Raw genomic sequence first — 17,391 nt, forward strand, 5'->3', positions numbered from 1 at the left:
TACAACAGCAAACGACTGCTTGCATTCCATTATACATATATATCTTTTTTTTAAACAACCCCAACAATGAAATAATTCTAATTGTTAACCCATAAGTGGTCGGCCAAGATGCCCACTTGCGTCCCCAAACACGATCCCAAATATAATACTCATGGTCAAGAATCAATTTTTTTTTTAATCCACTGAATTTTAACTAGTGACCTTTTCTATTTCCCAAAAGCTTCCTTTGAATTAACAACCACTAGTAATTGTAATTTTTTTATGTGATATTATCACTTGGGATTCCTTTGGTCGGTCAAAATGGATGGATTGTTCCATCTACTTACTCCACTTGTCCCTTATTTAATTCATCTAGCTCACTATTTAATCATTTATACACTTGTTTATATGCAACCAACCCCAACTTGTGTGAGTGTAAATTATCTAACCTTAGACGTTTCCTTATTTGGTTCATTGTAAACGAGTAGTTGTAGCAGTAAAAGTTTCATCTTCTTTCACGTTTTAACCTTAACAAAAACAGTAAAAATGGCAGTCCTCTTTCATGGTGTTTTGTTGGTGATCGATGATGGTAGTTTGGTGTTGATCATACGCGAATAAGCAGAAGCAGGTACTTAATTTGATGGTGACGAGTAATGGTATTGATGGAGAGATGATGAGGTGTTTGATGGCGTGAGTATTCAAGTGTTAACAGAAATATATAAAAGCACAACAAATTGGTTCGATTTATTTTGTGTTTCATTCAGTAACAGAAGGGATAGAAGATGGTAGTGGCTATTAAGCTGAACTAGTAAACAAGAGGGAGAGGGAAAAAATATATGGAAGGTTTACGTGATGGTGTTTTAAGGTGATGAAGATGTCGAGTGGTGGCTCACGGGTGGTGTAGGTGGTGGTTTAAAGTGATTGTAGCAGATGATGGTGGACATGAAACCGTGAACAGAATCATTGTGATGATGATGAATTTACGCATAGAAAAATGGATAGAGAGGAGAGAGAGATGGAGAAAGGATGGGTGACGGTTATGGTATGGCGGATCATGGTGGTCGAACAAAATGGTGTTTGGATTATGGTGACTAGTGGTTCTTCGTTTACAAGTATTAAGAGAGGGAGAGATAAGACGGTGAGAGAGAGATAGGTAGTTCATGGTTGTCGATGGTTAAAGGTGATAATAGAAGTGGTGTTTGATGGGTGATTCTCGGATGTACAGAGAAAGAAGGAGAGAAGTGGAGATGGTTGTCTTGAGGTTTGATGTGGTTTTGTGTTCTATGAATTCATGTAATATATAAATCTATATATTACTGTAAAGTGTAACCTAACAATTAATATAATAATAATAATATCTTATGCTAAATCAATCAATCGAAAATAGTATTTCAATTAAATCAATTATGCACAGTGTAATGATAGAATAGCAGTACACTAATATTATTTGTGACAACTCCGGATGCATGTATGTATATATTATATAAAATTAATAAATTAATAAACTAATAAACTAAAAGTCATAAAAAAAACGTGTGGTTTGAAAAATATGGTAGCCACATTTTATTTTTATATACCGCCAGCTTCACGGGGTGTTGTATCGTGTCCATTGCTAAACAGTTAACGTATAAGAGCGTTCCTAAAAATCTCAAATTTTTAGATTAAAATTATTTTGGTCATTATGGTATAAAATTCGATCCATAATTTGTTAAATAAAATTACCTCAACTGTCCCTCTCATTTATGGGTGAAAAATAAAAAGTGTTGAAATTTAATAACTAGGTCCTAAATATAATTTTAGTAAGCCTAAAATTTATAGAACTCATTTTCGTATCACCGTTTATTTTAAAATTACAATAGTTTGAATTTAACTTGCTTAATATCAATCGAATGACCATTGAGTGTTCTTGTCGTTTTACTAAATAAATTCGAAATCACAAAATATATATTTAACATACTTTATTTATATAGATGTGTTTTAAATAATAATTATCATAATATCATATTTTATTTTTATTTTACCTAGTTAATTAAAGCATACAATATTTTAAATTATAGTTCAAATGCATACAATCTATATATATAATAAAAATATATATGTATCTATTATAAATAGTTGTTCGTGAATCGTCAGAAATGGTCGAAGGTCAATTGAATATATAAAACAGTTCAAAAATTTTGAGACTCAACCTAACAGACTTTTCTTATCGTGTCGAAATCATATACAGATTAAGTTTAAATTTGGTCGCAAATTTCCGGGTCGTCACAACCGGTTCTTTTTCCTTATCTTGATCAGGTTGTGGTTCTTGTGGAGTAGGAATAGCTTCATCAGAAGTTACAGGTATTTCAGGTGGTTTAAGTGTTGTACCACTTCTTGTGGTAATAGCTTTAGCTGTTTCATTCCGGGGGTTTGCATTTGTATCACTAGGTAAACTTTCCGGTTTTCTTTCACCTATTAACCTTGCTAGGTTACTTACTTCTTGTTCCAGATTTTGAATAGAAGCTTGTTGATGTGGTAGCGGAGTGGTATATAATACTATTAAATTTTACAACGAAACACTATTAAATACGATACAATTTTACACAAGATATTTATTTATTTATAGAATGGATATACTTAAACCTTGCTACAACACTTATAGGCAGTGTACCTAATCGTACAGTAGTGTAGTTTTTAGTAAGTCCGGTTCGTTCCACAGGGAATCTTTTTTTAAACAAAGCTCAACGCTATATTAGTTTACTTTTATAAAAATACAAATATATATATATAAGTAATATTATTATTATAAAGGGGAGTTTTTTACCGTTTAATGACCGGTTTGTCGATTTTAAAATTTTAGTCGCAGTTAAAACCAAATGTAAAATATTAAAAATAAATACAAGATTTAAATTAAAGCATGAAGTAAATAACGATAAATGAAATTGCGAATAATAAAAGTGCGATAAAATAAACTTGCGATAATTAAAAAGTACGATAATTAAAAGTGCGATTAAATACAATAACAATAAAAATGCGATAATTAGAAGTGCAATTAAATATAAAATAAAGGAAATTAAATATGAAATAAAAGAATTATGCTTATTTAAACTTCTGTAATCATGATGTTTGACGTGTTGATTTTTGTTTTATGCCCATGGGTTAATTGTCCTTTGTCCTGGATTATTTAATATGTCCGTCTGGTTTTTGTCCATAACAGTCCATCAGTCATAAATATAAAATGCGAGTGTCCTCGTCAAATTATCCTTATACCCGAAGTTAAATATTCCAACTAATTGGGGACTTAAACTGTAACAAGATTTTAATACTTTGTTTAATAATTACACCAGGATGTCGACTGAGTGTAACCCAATGTTTTAATATTTTGTTATCAATTATACCAAGTGTCCTTGTACATAATTTCACCCCTGTTTTAATTATTCTAGTGGCTATTAATCCATTCCCGTGTCCGGTTAAATGAACGATTATTCGTACATATAAATACCCCGCCCATCGTGTCCGATTGAGTGTATATGGTAATTTATAGGGATGCCCAATTGTAAATCTTTATATTAACATTAACAAACTATCATTTAGTTAAACAAATATAAAGCCCATTAATAGCTCATAGTCTAATTTCCACAAGTGTCGTTCTTTTGTCCAAACCCCAATTATGGTACAAAGCCCAATTACCCAATTTTAGTAATTAGCCCAACATCATGATTACTTTGTTTTAAATAAGCATAATAATAACTTAGCTACGAGACATTAATATAAAAAGGTTGAACATAACTTACAATGATTAAAAATAGCGTAGCGTTACACGGACAGAATTTCGACTTACACCCTTACAATATTCGCTAACATACCCTTATTATTAGAATTATAATTAAAATTAAAATTAAAATATAAATTATATATATATATTTTACGTATATATGAGAGAAGAAGAAAAAGATGATTTAAAATGATCAGAATTCGGTTGGCTTTATAGGCAGTTTTTCAATTTGGGGCTCCGCGACTCGCGGCATATTTTGCCTTCAAACTCCGCGAGTCGCGGAGTTTGAAATTCCAGCTCACAACTTTGGAGTCTTTCTCTGCCGACGGTTTTTATTTATAAATATAATATATATATATATAATTAATATAATTAATTATATATTATATTATATTTATATACATAGTTAACTTGTAATTTTTAGTCTGTTGCGTCGAACGTTGAGAGTTGACCCTGGTCCCTGTTCCGGATTTTCGAACGTCATTGCGTACAATTTAATATCTTGTACTTTGCGTTTTGAATCTTGTACTCTTGTAATTTCGAGACGTTTCTTATCAATAATTGGAACCTCTTTGATTGTTTTTTGTACTTTTGAGCTTTTTGGTCGTTTGCGTCTTCAATTCGTCGAATCTGTCTTTTGTCTTCACCTTTTATTATTTAAACGAATATCACTTGTAAATAGAACAATTGCAACTAAAAGCTTGTCTTTCTTGAGGAATAATGCTATGAAATATATGTTCGTTTTTAGCATTATCAAATATTCCCACACTTGAGCGTTGCTTGTCCTCAAGCAATATCGTCTTGAAATACTAGAATCACTTCTTTATTCTTCACACTTTGTACATCAGTGATTTCTATACGGTGGTATGAACAATGGTAGTAACGATATGGTTTACAGTCCCACATGACTATAAAAATTTAGATCCATTAAGGAAATTGGATCTTTATGAAAACATTTGATCTTTTGAAATCTAGTTTTTACCCTAGATAAGTTTTCCGGAATAACCCTTTACCGGTGTTTGCAAAATATTTTTGTGGGTTTGGTGGGTTTTAGATTTGAAAATTTTAGCTCAAAACTTATGGTTTTGTGTCACCCACTTGCTAACCTTGTATTTGGAAAGCAACACGTCCAGTTTACTTGTCCCGTATATTACCTTTCGGTAAACTACCGTCCGGTTGTAAAGGAAAGCGTTGAACAAGCAACTGTTAAGGCAATGTCCCCTGACATGCTTTTAATTATGGTCTATAACGTGTCGGACGCAATTACTATCCTTGGTAGGAGCAATAGTAAAACTCACCCTTATAATTTTTCGGTATGGCACAAGGTCCTGTCTTTGACCATGCTATGCAACCACCGTTCTTACGGTTGACACCCGATTTAGTTCAGGTGACCTAATGAATTCCAGGTGAATTCCTAGGATTTTACGTTCAATGGTAATGAACGCATTGAAAATAGGGTTTTCAGAAAACAAATCGGTTTGTAATTTTATCAAAATATTTTCTCGTTCAAGCTCGAGTTTAGATATTATTGAATTCCATGAGTTTGGATTCTCAATCTTTAAGGTCAATCTCTAGGATTGAGTAATATCATGCTTAAAAGCTGATTTTTGATCTTTTAAGGAGATTATCCTTTCTGGGGATCTGATTTATTAGTCTTATCAAGCTAATTTGCACGGTGCCCCCCATTTTACGAGATAAATCCTTCTCATGGTTAGGATAAATCTGACCACTTGGCGACCTTGTTTTATGCTGAGGTCCGTGGATTTCCTGCTGATTTTAGTGATGACTTTTCTAGATTTTTCGTCAACCTACAGCTGGTCTGGACGACAACTTCATGACCTAAATCAAAAAGCGCGTGTCTTTTTCGGAAGACTTTACTTCCTTTTAATGATGGAATTGATTCATTGTGTAGGTCCATCTCTTCTTTTCTTTCATCGGGTAAAACAGTTTAGTTTAGTCCAAAGCAAAAGTATTTTCAGTTATTTGTTACAGATATATGTGACATATGTTTAAGATAACTTGGTAAATTTTCCCACACTTGGCTTTTATTTTCCTTTTTATCGTCCTCTATTCCATTTTAAATGAATTTTAACATTTTGGTTTGTTTCTCAATTTATGTCCTTTTTGAGGTAACAATAATTTCGGTGTTAAAACCTAGTTTTATCGTTCATAAATATGTATAAACATGATTTTGAGTTCATTTAATTGAAAATTTTGAAAAATTTTACTAGAATTGGGTAGTCAGTATATAAGACTAGGGCTGTTCTTTATTATCAGAGAGCACTAGATTCTAATACAACTACTGCTTTACTAGTATTTTTAATGGTAACCAAGTGTATAAAGTAAAAAATTTTAAAATCCGAAAGAATTTAACCCCTTCCCACACTTAAGATCTTGCAATGCCCTCATTTGCAAGAAATCAGTAACAATTTAAATTATTGAGGGTGATTTGTGTGAAAATGATTAAATTTTTACCAAAGTTTCCAAATATATTGGCGTTTGTTTGCTGAATGATAAATGGTGCACATCATTTGTTCATTCCGTCTTGTTGTTATTTCACATATATTTTGCTTCTTGTCGTCAAAATTAGTTGCTTTTGCTGAACTTAATGCCAGTCTTTGAAAATGCGTTGTTTTACCCTGTTGTGTACATAAGATAAACTGCAAACATATATACATATTTTTGAAGTTTGGTATATTACCCCACATTCAAAAATTATTAAAATCTAAGAATAAAAGTTAGACAATTATAAAAATGATTACAATATTAACAAAAGTATTAAACGTATCAATCATTACAAATTACAAAATAAAAAAAAAATAATAAGTATACTAGGGATGATACTGGTACCAATAGGGGTTCCATGCATAACCATAGGTGCTATAGAATGCTTCGGCATGGTTATACGTAGGATATGGTGGCTGCATCTCTACAGACCAGGGAGGGAAGATGGGTTTCGGTGTAGGAATATAGTTTCTACCTATATGTTGGCAATGAGCTATGATTTGGTTCTGATGAACTTGCCAATCTTCAAATGCTCTCTGTCTAGCATTTTCGTATTCCTGAGAAGCTATAAACCTTTGCATTTCTTGCATCTCATTCCCCCCTCCTACATTACCTTGCTGTTGGTTTCTCTCCACCTGTGGATGTCTACCATGGTATTGTACTGCGGCGTTATTTCGCCTCTTCAAAACTTTCGCACCATGGTATACATTTAAACATATAGTATCGCGGGGTTCCGGTTCTTCTACTAATAATCTCCCCCGACTTATATCCACACCGAGATATTCACCAATCAAAGTAATAAAAATACCACCTCCTATTATGCTATGCGGTCTCATCCCCCGAACCATAGCTGATAAATAATAACCCACACAATATGGTATACTTACTGCGCTTTGTGGGTCTCGAATACACATATGGTAAAACAAATCCTGTTCATTTACTTTTTCCTTGTTTTTACCCCTTTGTTTAATCGAATTAGCTAAAAACCTATGAATCACTCTTAATTCGGCTCTATCTATATCCAAATAAGAGTAATTTCCCCCTTTGAAACGGTGATGGCTTGTCATTTGACTCCACACACCGTGTGTATCAAAATTTTCATCTATCTTTCTACCGTTTAGTATCAACCCTCTACAATTGGCAGATGCTAACTCCTCAGGCGTATATATACGTAAAGCCTGAGCCATGTCTAGTAAAGACATGTGGCGCATCGAACCGCCTAACAAAAATCTAATAAAAGAACGATCGGTTAAACTAGCTATCCGATCATTCAACTCTATACTACATAACAATTCTTCACACCATACTTTATATACAGGTCTATGCATGGTGAATAAACGTACCCAGTCATTAAAAGAAGAATTACCATACCTCTGTACAAGTAATTCCCTAATTGGCCCGACCAATTCTACAGCTTCTAAGGGTCCCCATTCTATGACCCTCGGTACCTCAACAACCTTAGAATGAAGAGTATGCAAACCCCTTTGGTATTTTGGATAATCTATCCAAAGTCTGTCAAATCTCAGGTTCGGGTGCAACTCTTCCAAGTGCATATCGGAAAAGGTCATGACTGGATGAGGTATATCCTGCTTGTAGTAGTTATCCACCTCCTGTTGTTCCGCATTCTCAGCAGGAGCATTACGGGCTTGGGATGAAGATTCACCCCTTTCAGTCTGCAAAACACATCAAACACAATTTTTGTGCATCCAAATATGCATTAGTGTCAGTAAAATCATCAATCAAAATAATTACAATGACATTTTAAACTTAAGCTTATTTTCACATTTTTATCAAATCTACACTTTTTCAAATAAGCATAATTACAATGACAGTTTTTCGCAGGTTTTTTTTTGTTTTGGGGCTGGGACTGATCTGTTCTAGCTCTTTATTTTTTTCTGATTTTTCATCCCTCCGCGACTCGCGGTGAATTACACTTCAAACTCCGCGAGTCGCGGAGTTTGCTAATTTTTTTTTTTTAGTCATTAACTTATAAAACAATTAAGTACTTAATTTTAAAATTTTGTTTCCCTTGTTATTTAGGACGAGGTCGTTTCGGATCGATGTCCTAGTCCGTCCCTCGACAAAATTTTAAAATTTGTCTTTTTGTATCGATTGTTTTAAAAGCTAAGATTTTTGGGTTTTTTTAATGTTTTTGGCATACTTTAATTCAATAAGATTAAAAACAATGATAATAAAAGTTCTCGTCCCTCCCTCGGGTAAAGCAATTTCGGTTCAAAGACCTAGTCTTCAACTTACGACGAATTTTAAAAATCATATTTTTAACTTAATGAGATAAAGTAAATTTTTGTTTTTAAATTCATTCAACTTAAATATAAAATTCAAAATTAATATTAAAAATTCACACCAAACTTAAAATTTGAAATGCATAAAATTAAAAATTCATATTATAAATTCACACCAAACTTATATTAATTTTTCAAATATTTACAATTTTAAATATATTGTTTTTACAAAGTTTACAATATTAATTTAAGATTTAAATATTAATTTTAAAAACATGGTAAAAATAAAATTAAAAATCTTTTTGTCTTTTTATCCCACTTTAATCAAATAAATATTATCAAAAATATATGCCCCTCTTTTCGCTAAAGTAATTTCGGTTCCAAAACCTAATTTAACTCATGACGAATTTTTGAAATATTTTGGGTTGATTGTTTAAAGATATTTATACCTTAAGAATAAACGTTAAATTTCGCAGTGATGTAATAAATTTTTGAATGATATCAATAATTTCGGTCGCCAAACCTAATTTTATTCAATACCAATTTAATACTTTTTAGCGAACAAATTAGCGTTTATTATCAAAAGGTTAAAAATAAAAATAAAAACAAAAACTGTACAGACATACCTGTGAAATAGATTTCTTAGTTATATGATCTATCCCATTCATAAGATAGTCGGTTTAATTGGTTTTCCATGGCTACATAGGCGTAACCTCGAGCATTCAGTGTCTTTTCTTCTAAACATATGAACGGTCCGTCTCTGCATAAAGTAACAAATTCGGTATTTGAATCGGTTTGATTATTTGAACATTTACCTCCATGTGACCATTTTCCGCATTTGTGACATCTTTCTAGGTGTCGTTCTCTTCTTTTCGCTGCGGATTTTGATTTTCCTTTACCAAATTGTAACTTATTATCTTCGCATCTGGATTCTTTTCTAACTCCGTCCATTCTTTCTCTGATTACTGATACTATTTCACTCGGTAGTATGTCATTATTACGTTTAGTGATCAAAGCGTGTAGCATTAGACCATGGTTTAGTTCACAGGCAGTCCTCATTTTGTAAAAACCTAAAAAAAAAAAAAAATTCAGAATGGGGGGAGAAGACTAGTTCTTTAGGGTCTGCTAGGGAAAGACCATTCGGGTTCCATTTTCGAGAACTACACGAAAATAGAAAATCTAACTCTAACAGAAATACATATTATCCTTTAAAGACTTGATTCTCCCCACACTTAGTTAGCTGTGGTGTCAAAATTGTGATTAACTTCGTTGTCGACTTCCATTGGACCATGTATGTAATGTTTAACTCTGTGACCATTAACTTTAAATTCAATCCCATTTGAATTTATTAATTCTATCGTTCCGTATGGAAAAACTCTTTTGACTATGAATGGTCCAGACCATCTTGATTTCAATTTTCCAGGAAATAGCTTGAATCGTGAATTGAAAAGAAGAACTCTGTCTCCTTCTTTAAATTCTTTTGAACTTCTGATTCTTTTATCATGCCATTTCTTCGTTCTTTCTTTATAGATTAACGAATTTTCGTATGCTTCATGTCTTAATTCTTCTAATTCATTTAGTTGACTTAATCGTAGACGTCCAGCTTCATGTAAATCAAGATTACATGTTTTCAAAGCCCAAAATGCTTTGTGTTCAATTTCTACTGGAAGATGGCATGCTTTTCCATAAACAAGTCTAAAAGGTGTGGTTCCAATTGGAGTTTTGTAGGCTGTTCTAAAAGCCCAGAGTGCATCCTCCAATTTAATGGACCATTCCTTCGGATTTGATCCTACGGTTTTCTGTAGAATACGTTTTAAAGCTCGGTTGGTATTTTCAACTTGTCCACTTGTTTGTGAATGATATGCGGTTGAGGTTTTATGAGTTACTCCATAACGTTTGAGAACTTTCTCAAGTTGATTATTACAAAAATGAGTTCCCCGATCACTTATTAAAGCTTTCGGTGTTCCAAACCTTGCAAAAAGACGTTTTAAAAAGTTGACTACAACTCGTGCATCGTTAGTTGGGAGAGCTTGTGCTTCCGCCCATTTGGATACATAATCAATGGCTACGAGTATATATAGATTATTATGAGATTTTGGAAATGGACCCATAAAGTCAATACCCCAAATGTCAAATACTTCACATACTTGGATGACATTTTGTGGCATTTCATCACGTTGACTTATTTTTCCGGCCCTTTGACAAGCATCACAGGATTTGCAAAGAAAGTGTGCGTCTTTGTAAATTGTAGGCCAATAGAATCCAGCATCATAAACTTTTCTTGCTGTTAGTTGAGGCCCATAATGCCCTCCTGTTGGTCCTGTGTGACAATGGTTTAATATTTTACTAGCTTCATCTCCAAATACACATCGGCGTATTATTCCATCGGGACAACTTTTAAACAGATGTGGATCTTCCCAAAAATAGTGTTTTATATCACTGAAGAATTTCTTTCGTCTTTGGTACGATAATCCTTTTTCAAGGAATCCACAAACTAAGTAGTTTGCATAGTCTGCAAACCATGGGATTTCTTTATAATCTATCTTCAATAGATATTCATCAGGAAAGTTGTCTTGTATGGCCGATTCATTTAGAACTTCTAACTCAGGATTTTCAAGACGAGAAAGATGATCAGCGGCGAGATTTTCTGCTCCTTTTTTATCTCGAATTTCAATATCAAACTCTTGTAAGAGTAAGATCCAACGGATTAATCTTGGTTTAGCATCTTGTTTTGAAAATAGGTATCTAAGAGCAGAATGGTCGGTATAGACCACCGTTTTTGCTAGAACGAGATATGATCGAAATTTGTCAAAAGCAAAGACAATAGCAAGGAGTTCTTTTTCAGTAGTTGTATAGTTCGTTTGTGCTCCTTGTAACGTCTTACTAGCATAATATATAGGTTGAAATCGTTTTTCAATCCTTTATCCTAAAACGGCTCCCATTGCAAAATCACTTGCATCGCACATTAGTTCAAATGGTAGATTCCAATTTGGTGTTATCATGATCGGTGCATTAGTGAGTTTTTCTTTAAGAATATTAAAAGATTTGATACACTCATCTGAAAAGATGAATGGCGCATCCTTTTCTAGGAGTTTATTCATAGGAGTGGCAATTTTAGAAAAATCTTTTATGAAACGTCGGTAAAAACCGGCATGCTCTAGAAAACTCCTAACTCCTCTAACATTTGTGGGATGTGGAAGTTTAGCAATTACATCTACTTTAGCTCTATCCACTTCAATTCCTTCTTTTGAAATTTTATGTCCAAGAACGATGCCTTCTTTAACCATGAAATGGCATTTCTCCCAATTAAGTACTAGATTTGATTGTTCGCATCTAAGAAGCATTCGTTCCAGATTAACTAGACATGATTCAAATGTATTACCGAAGACTGAAAAGTCATCCATGAAAACTTCCATGCATTCTTCTATCATGTCGTGAAAAATCGCCATCATACACCTTTGAAAGGTTGCAGGGGCGTTGCAAAGTCCAAATGGCATGCGTTTATAAGCAAAAGTACCATAAGGGCACGTAAATGTGGTTTTCTCTTGATCTTCGGGTGCTATTGGAATTTGAAAATATCCGGAAAATCCATCTAGAAAACAATAGTAACTATTTCCGGCTAATCTTTCCAACATTTGATCTATGAAAGGTAAGGGAAAGTGATCTTTTCTGGTGGCGTCATTTAATTTTCTATAATCAATACATACACGCCATCCTGTTACAGTCCTAGTAGGAATAAGCTCATTTTTCTCATTTGTAATGACAGTCATGCCACCCTTCTTAGGCACGCATTGAACTGGGCTTACCCATGGACTATCAGAGATTGGATAAATTAAACCTGCATCTAGCAGTTTAATAATCTCTTTCTTAACTACATCTTGCATATTAGGATTTAGTCTTCATTGGCGTTGCACATACGTTTTATGACCTTCTTCCATAAGGATTTTATGTGTGCAATACGAAGGACTTATTCCTTTAATATCATGAATCTTCCATGCAATGGCTGATTTATGAGCTTTCAACACAGAAATGAGTTGTGATTTCTCATTTTCAGTAAGAGAAGACGATATTATTACAGGTAATTCAGATTCACCATGTAAATAAGCGTATTCCAAATGGTTTGGAAGTGGCTTTAACTCTAATTTCGGAGGTTCTTCTATCGATGATTTATATCGATATCTGTCTTCTTCTTTTAGCATTTGAATTTCTTCTGTTGTTGGTTCATATCCATTAGCTATAAGTGTAGCTAACATTTCAGCTTCATCAATTGGTTCATTACCTTCTCCTAAAGAACATTCTCCTGTTCCTTGTAATTCTGGAAATTCTTCTAATAATTCTGCATGTGCATCTATAGTTTGAATATAATAACATGTATCATCTGCAGATTGTGGTTGTTGCATTGCTCTATCAACTGAAAAGGTAACACTCTCATCCTCTATACTTAGGGTCAATTTCTTACCGAACACGTCTATCATTGCTTTAGCCGTGTTTAAGAATGGTCTTCCTAATATGAGAGGAACTTGAGAATCTTCTTCCATGTCCAGAACAACAAAATCTACTGGAAATACTAAAGTACCAACTTTAACTAGCATGTTCTCCATTATCCCTCTAGGATATTTTATTGATCTATCAGCTAGTTGTATGCTTATTCTGGTTGGTTTCAATTCTCCAAGGTCTAGTTTAGTGTATAGTGAATACGGCATTAGATTTATACTAGCACCTAAGTCTGCCAATGCTTCTATTGAACTAAGACTACCCAGAAAACATGGAATTGTGAAACTTCCTGGATCAGATAGTTTTTCTGGTATCTTATTCAACAGCACTGCTGAACAATTAGCATTCATAGTAACAGCCGAGAGTTCTTCCATTTTCTTTCTATTTGAGATTAGATCTTTCAATAATTTAGCATATCTAGGCATTCCTGAAATCACATCAATGAAAGGAAGATTTACATTTATCTGTTTAAACATATCCAAGAATTTGGATTGCTCGGCTTCAAGTTTTTCTTTCTTCATTTTACTCGGGTAAGGAAGTGGTGGTTGGTATGGTTTAACATAAGGTTTATCCTTAACTGTGTTATCTTCATTAACCTTTTCAACTACCGGTTCTTTTTCCTTATCTTGATTAGGTTGTGGTTCTTGTGGAGTAGGAATGGCTTCATCAGAAGTTACAGGTATTTCAGGTGGTTTAAGTGTTGTACCACTTCTTGTGGTAATGGCTTTAGCTGTTTCATTCCGGGGGTTAGCATTTGTATCACTAGGTAGACTTCCCGGTTTTCTTTCACCTATTAACCTTGCTAGGTTACTCACTTCTTGTTCCAGATTTTGAATAGAAGCTTGTTGATTTCTAAATGCTTGAGCATTTTGTTCATTGGTTTGTTTCTGAGATGTGAAAAACTGTGTTTGAGTTTCAACTAGCTTTGTCATCATATCTTCTAAATTCGGCTTTTTATCATCGGTTTGTTGTGGTGGTTTGTTTTGAAAATTCGGTCTTTGCTGATTGTAAGTATTATTGGATACTTGTTGATTGCTAGGACCTTGTTGGTTGTTGTATGGAATATTTCGGTAATAATTCTGGTTTTGATTGTAAATCGGTCTTGGCGGTTGATAATTATTCTGATAATTATTTCCAGGCCTTTGGTTTATGTATGAAATATTCTCTCTTTGTTCCATTGTTAATTCAATACTGAGACAATCTTTTATCAAATGTGGTCCTCCACACTGCTCACAACTAATTCGTATTGAGTGAATATCCTTAGTCATCTTTTCCATTCGTCTTTCCACAGCATCTATCTTTGCGAAAATGGAATCTAAGTCATGGCTAGAATCGGATCTAGCTGCTTTAGATGATCTAACGATGTCTTTTTCTTGGTGCCACTCATGTGAGTGGGAAGCAGTATTATCAATAATTTTGTAAGCATCAGTTTCGGTTTTCTTCATAATAGAACCACCAGCTGCTATATCTATGTCTTTTCTTGTAGTGATGTCGCATCCTTGGTAGAATATTTGTACTATTTGACAGGTGTCTAAACCATGTTGCGGACATCCTCTTAACAACTTTCCATATCTTGTCCATGCCTCATATAGAGTTTCATTTGGTTTCTGTGTAAACGTAACAATTTCTGCTTGAAGTCTTACGGCTTTAGATGCAGGAAAGAATTGTTTAAGAAATTTGTCAACTAAAACGTCCCATGTATCGATCGCCCCTTCAGGTAACGATTCCAACCAATCTTTGGCTTCTCCCTTTAAAGTCCAGGGAAATAACATGAGATATATCTGTTCATCCTCAACTTCTCGGATTTTAAATAGTGTGCAGATCCTATTAAAGGTACGTAGATGTTCATTTGGATCTTCCTTCGGCGCACCACTAAATTGGCATTGATTAGTCACCATGTGTAGAATTTGTCCTTTAATTTCATAATCTGGCACATTAATGTCTGGATGAGTAATTGCGTGACCTTGGCCAGTGCGTTTAGCTCTCATTCGGTCTTCCATACTTAAAGGTTCCAGATTTTCCATAATTGAATTTGTTGAATCTGAATCACTAGAGGATTCTGATTTAATGGTTCGTTCCTCAACAATCTCTGTTTGAATGATTGGTGGTTCCGGAGGAAAGTTTAATGGTTCAGGATCTACGAACCGTTCCTGAATATTCTCCGGATTCTCAATTGTGAGGTCGGGTTCAAAAAATGGATTATCGGAAATTTGAACTGAAGTACTTGGTCGACTGGATGACGATTCTAAAGAAAAATCAACGGCGATTATATTTGCTAAATGTCTTGATCTAGTTACAGGTGGTGAACGTACAAAAGGTGGTGAACGTCTTGCTCGGTGCATTCACTGAATATCCTATTAGTTTTAAAAAAGAAAGAAAAATTATAATAAGTTATCCAATCAATAGATTTTTCTGATTTTGCCCACGTTTCGAATAGCCAAAAGATGCAGCAGAGGGGCAGGATTCGTTTGGTCTCAATATAATTGAGGACTGTTTGGCTCCAATAACCCGGTCCACGTAGAAATCCAACTATTACTACGAACCAGAAAATTTTGATGTCTATTAATTTAACCACTTAAAATAAATTTTCGTAATTTTAATAAATTTAGATAAGAAGTAGAATAAAAATCTATGTCCTAAAACTAGAATAGCGAGAAATAAGAAAGAAAAAGAGTTCGTCGGAAAAAGGTCGAAAAAGAAAAATGGTTGAAAAATAAAAGGTGACGGAAAAATAAAAGAAACTTATAAAACTTAAAAATACTTGACTAACCTAACCTTATTACTACAACTAACTTAAAATTATAATCGCAAATTGAAATTACTAATTGGAATGATAATTGATACATAGTAAAAGGTGTCTAAAAATATTAAAGCTTACAGGAAAAACTATATCCCAAATGAAAATAACTTAAAAAGAAACTAAAACTTAAAAAGGCGTCGCAAAATTCTAAAGTACCTAAATCTTAGTCTAAAGAAAAAGCATTTAAGGAATTCTACGGCAAATCCTAAAAATCTAGGAGTAAAAATGACTATGGCAAAAACTAAGTTTAAAATTAAATATGAGCGAAAAAATACAAATATTACGTTACAACGATTAAAAAGGGACAAAATATAAAAATATACAAAAAGTTGTAAAAATTACAATTTTTATAAAAATATTATTTTTATATTATTTATTTAATAAAACTACTAATTTTACAATTTAATTAAACTAATTAAACAAAATATAAAATAAATAAAAAGTAAAACTAAAATTAAAACTAATTATAAAAACTAGGGTTAATAATAATAATAATAATTAATCACCCGTAATTAATGCTAATTTAGGGTTTTGTCACCTGTCAGATAATCTCCGCGACTTGCGGTATTCAAAACATCAAACCCCGCGACTCGCGGGGTTCCAAAATTCAGCTGACAGGTTATTTTAAATTCGACGCGTTTTTCTTTATTTTTTTTTAAAAGTATTTATATAATAAAAACTTATATCTAAAAACTAAAATAGAAATATTTTATAATTTTATAAATAAAAATCTTAAAACTAGATTTTTATATATATATATTTTTTATATGTTTTTAAATAAAAACAAAATACTTATATAAAACTTATATAAAAAATAAAGAAACTTTATAAAACTTAAATATTTAACAAAATCTTAAAAATTACTTATATTTTTGTTTTTCTTTTTATAATTTGAATAATTAAAACGTATTTTTACAAAAACGAATTTTAATAAAAGTTAACTAAAAATCTTTTTTTTTTATATATAGCGTTGCGCTTTCGGCGTTTAAGAGTTTTCCCCGGCAGCGGTGCCAAAAATACTTGATGTTGTAGGGGGTGTATACAAAATAGTATTATTTTTAGTGCGAAATACTATTAAATATGCTACAATTTTACACAAGATATTTATTTATTTATAGAATGGATATACTTAAACCTTGCTACAACACTTATAGGCAGTGTACCTAATTGTACAGTAGTGTAGTTTTTAGTAAGTCCGGTTCGTTCCACATGGAATCTTTTTTTAAACAAAGCTCAACGCTATATTAGTTTACTTTTATAAAAATACAAATATATATATATAAGTAATATTATTATTATAAAGGGGAGTTTTTTTACTGTTTAATGACCGGTTTGTCGATTTTAAAACTTTAGTCGCAGTTAAAACCAAATGTAAAATATTAAAAATAAATACAAGATTTAAATTAAAGCATGAAGTAAATAACGATAAATGAAATTGCGAATAATAAAAGTGCGATAAAATAAACTTGCGATAATTAAAAAGTACGATAATTAAAAGTGCGATTAAATACAATAACAATAAAAATGCGATAATTAGAAGTGCAATTAAATATAAAATAAAGGAAAATAAATATGAAATAAAAGAATTATGCTTATTTAAACTTCCGTAATCATGA

This window comes from Rutidosis leptorrhynchoides, chromosome 4 (genome assembly GCF_046630445.1).
Source record: "Rutidosis leptorrhynchoides isolate AG116_Rl617_1_P2 chromosome 4, CSIRO_AGI_Rlap_v1, whole genome shotgun sequence".
NCBI lineage: Eukaryota > Viridiplantae > Streptophyta > Magnoliopsida > Asterales > Asteraceae > Rutidosis > Rutidosis leptorrhynchoides.